Below are 4,053 nucleotides of genomic sequence, written 5' to 3'. Positions count from 1 at the left end.
TGTTAGCATTTTTTGCAAAGACAACACATAAAAAAGTATTGTTTTTTTTTTAAAACAATACATAAAAAACGTTGTCTTTTTTAAAGACAACGCATAAAAAACGCTGTCTTTTTTTAACAAAGACAACAGTTTCACAACGCATAAAAAAATGTTGTCTTTTTTAGCAAAAGACAAGAGGTTTTAAATTATTGTCTTTTAATACCAAAGACAAATAAAAGATAAATGAAAACGGATCTACTTCAATCAATAATATATTATTAAATAAACAACCAAGATAAATATACAAATTATCATCCTTACACTTCTATAACAAACATAATTACTCGCATACAAAGAAATTTTAATTAGGAGATACTCAAAACTACTCCTATCAACTACATCTTATTGCATGAACTTAAAGGATCTTGATAGATGATACTTATCCTCTTGACTTGAATGTTCTTTACTCATTGCTTTAGCCATCTTCTCGCTTAAATCCCAAACCCTTCTTATAGTTCTTCATTAAAGTACTTCCCAGTCACACCCCTGAGGCTCGGATGCAGTACCACATAGCATGTAGTTGTTGCTCCTATAATCATTCGTACCCGAGCTATTTAGCTAGAGTTTTTTAATACATCCATTCACCTTCAAAATATCTGAAAAGGTATTGCATGTGAAATTTTCACAATCTCAACATCTAATGAAAGACAAGAGGAATAAGCAAACAACATGTGAAATTCCACAATCTCAACTTCTATCATCCAAGAAGTCAAAACCTTATTCCAAAAAAGTCAAGAAATTAATGCATCAAAACAAAGTCAACTGGAATAAAACTACCAACTAAACATAAAGGCAAATATATAGAAAGTAAATACCTTGCTGATGACATGTAAGATTGTTTCTATAGTCCACATGACAAGGTCTGACTGGAATAATTAGTATCTGCTCTATGTAGGTGTTTATAGATTCACAATGTTGAGATTCAGACCCAGTCAAAGTTCTGTCACCCAAAACTGACTCCAGGAACAATGCAAATCCATTCTGTGGGAAAAGAAAAGAATATAGAACAAAGAAAATTCATGTATCAGATAATAGACATGAAATATGAAATAGGAGAATAAACAAGATTCAAAATATAAACCAATTCAGTATGCTTACACAGCTTCTAGACAAATAAAAAAGCTAACAAATTCAAGATAAAAAAGAATTTAAGCAGACTCGATTCTCAACAGTGTAAATTGGACATAAAAGAAAGCTTAATGTCTGTTTAAACTTTACTTTTGCAACTTCCTTTATTTTGTATATCAGGCTCAACTATTCAGGATCAATCACTTGAATTTTAATCCTCAAGAAAAAATTTCCAAATAGAACATCAGTAAGATTGCAAAAAATGAATTTTGCATGTATTTGATCCGTTGTAGCCATAATCAAAACATACACAATTTCTAGATTTGTCAAATTTCTAATGCTCGCGAAAAGTACACCAGATAGATTCTGGCTTGGAGTGCCTCTGCAAGAAATATCATAATAAATGCTTTTTAAAAGTTTAGAACACAAAAAACAAGCTATAAACTTCATATATGTACTAAGAAATAAGAAAAAAAATGCAAAGGGTGAAATAAATCATGATGCTTATAGCCAAATCACCAGGTTTTGAGATGAGCAAGTGATCATGGTCCAACTACACGGATCAACAGAGATCTAGTCCCAGTTCTCCAGAACATTATGTGGATCCTCTATATGCTTTGAAGCCCATCAGAGCTTGCACTACAAGAAGAAACCAAATAAATACATCGAGAATAGGAGAAAGAAGAAGCTTTAAGCAAATTAAATCATTTGTGCTTGTTTTACCTTCAAAGTTAACACTTTTAGGGGATAGCACAACAGTTGAGGTTATTCAGGACCAGTGGAAGTGCACCCAAAAAAACCAGGAACTTATAGCTTTTCCATTCCATTGATCTCAGAGTCTAAGAACAAGTGAACTAGAAGGTTATTTAGGATCGATGGAAGTGGAAACTAGTCTAACCTAATGACATCCAAATGAAGGACAAGCATCGTGGAAACAAAATCACTAAACTAACAAGCATTACATGGAATTAAATTAAAGAAATTGCATCAACTAAAACCTATCTAATGGAAAAGACATTTAATCAAACACTTGGTGGGCATGAGTCAATGAAACCATAATGTGTGGGAATTGAAACATAGGAGGTCAAATTAATACAAGCACTTAACATTCAACAATAACAATCCACAGACATAAACGATGTATAACTAAATCAACCCAACTGACACATGAAGATCAACCACAGGTTGGAAGAAAGATGCTGCCCAGAGGATGAAGGAAGGAAGAACTGTTGGAATGCGAAGAAGGGCTACTGCTGGGAGGAAGGGCGGTCGAATCTCTTCTTCTAGCCCAAAGAAGGAGATGGTCGGCCTGATGGGTGAAAACTAACAGCAGAGGTGGACAGAGTCACATGGATGATGGGAGAAGCTCCACTTCTAACCCGAAGAGGAGAGGAAGGGCGACGACTGATTTTGGGCATGGCGGAGATGAAGCACCGACAGCAGATTGGGGGCGAGGGAATGTGGTGGAGGATAGAGATAGAGTGGAGAGGTGGCAGTCGACCGACGGTGACGAGGAAGGTGAGGGTGGCACCGCCGGCCTTCGTGGTGTGCGATAGAGAGCAGAGCAGTGTTCGACGTTCGAAGCGTGAGAAGCCGACAATGGAAGTGATGGTGTCAGGGCAGAAAATCACGAAGGGTGACGTGGATGAAGAGTTCCTTGGCTGCGGTGTGAATCGAAGAGGGAAGGAGATGGTGACCGACCGACGACGGTGAAAAGGAGGTGGACCGCCGACCGTGAGGAAGAGGTGGAGAAGAGAGGAGTGGCGTCGATGCGTTGGTTGTTTTGTGTCAGGAAGCCGAGAAAAAAAAATGATTGCGTGCGTGAAGGTTGAGAAGGATTAGGTTTCTTAGTGGGTTGGGAGAAAGGTGGGTGCCAAAGTGAAACTTAGAGCTTTTCTATTCTTTAGTTGTATCCAACATATCATCTCAGATTTAGATGAGGGCTTGACAATAGATAATATTTTTTAAAAATCATTGTCGTAGACACTAAAAAAATATTAATAGACAACATTTTTCAAAAAGCGTTGTCTTTGACCCATAAAAATCACTAATAGACAACGGTTTTTAAAAAAACATTGTCTATTAGTAAGAAAATAATGAAATAGACAACACTTTTCACTAAAAGCATTATTAAAAAAAAGACAACGCTTTTTAAAAAATGTGTTGTCCTTTAAGTGTTGTAAAATTCTAATTTTCTTGTAGTGCTAATTTCTGGTATTCAGATAGATGACTTACAAAATTTAGTTTCATATTTATTAAGAAAGCTAGCCAAATGCAGCGTCCGGGTCAAGTCAAGTTCTTTGACTGAACAAGTTCAAGAAGAGAATTCCAAATTAAAAACTCAAGTCAAAGAACTCAATAACTCATTGGAACGGTTCACTTTGGATTCCAAAAACCTTGACCTAATTCTTGGAAAACAAAGGGTCGTATACAACCAATTCGGACTTGGATATAAAGGTAAAAATCATTATCGTAGACACTAAAAAAATGTTAATAAATAACATTTTTCAAAAAGTGTTGTCTTTGACCCATAAAAATCACTAATAGACAACGATTTTTAAAAAAACATTGTCTATTAGTAAGAAAATAAATAAATAGACAACACTTTTCACTAAAAGCATTGTTAAAAAAAGACAACGTTTTTTAAAAAATATGTTGTCTTTTAAGTGTTGTAAAATCCTAATTTTCTTGTAGTGCTAATTTCTAATATTCAGATAGATGACTTACAAAATTTAGTTTCATATTTATTAAGAAAGCTGGCCAAATGCAGTGTCCGAGTCAAGTCAAGTTCTTTGACTGAACAAGTTCAGGAAGAGAATTCCAAATTAAAAACTCAAGTCAAAGAACTCAATAACTCATTGGAACGGTTCAATTTGGGTTCCAAGAACCTTGACCTAATTCTTGGAAAACAAAGGGTCGTATACAACCAATCCGGACTTGGATATA

General features: G+C 35.3%; 1 long non-coding RNA gene across 2 annotated transcripts; it reads right to left on the bottom strand.

Moving 5' to 3' along the window:
- Positions 1–273: 273 nt before the first annotated feature.
- Positions 274–2,985, bottom strand: LOC122021314. 2 transcript variants are annotated; one of them, XR_006122501.1, is made up of 5 exons: positions 2,269–2,985; positions 1,831–1,946; positions 1,627–1,746; positions 855–1,020; positions 274–635 (listed from the first exon to the last, which is right to left on the bottom strand). It is a non-coding gene; the product is annotated as an uncharacterized LOC122021314 (long non-coding RNA). The 2 variants fall into 2 exon arrangements; XR_006122500.1 differs by having other exon boundaries at positions 1,831–2,984.
- Between the last annotated feature and the right edge of the window lie 1,068 nt (positions 2,986–4,053).

Source organism: Zingiber officinale, chromosome 9A, assembly GCF_018446385.1.
Source record: "Zingiber officinale cultivar Zhangliang chromosome 9A, Zo_v1.1, whole genome shotgun sequence".
In the NCBI taxonomy this organism is placed as follows: Eukaryota; Viridiplantae; Streptophyta; class Magnoliopsida; order Zingiberales; family Zingiberaceae; genus Zingiber; species Zingiber officinale.
The sequence above is the reverse complement of the archived record's forward strand: the minus strand, read 5'-3'. Positions and strand labels throughout refer to the sequence as shown.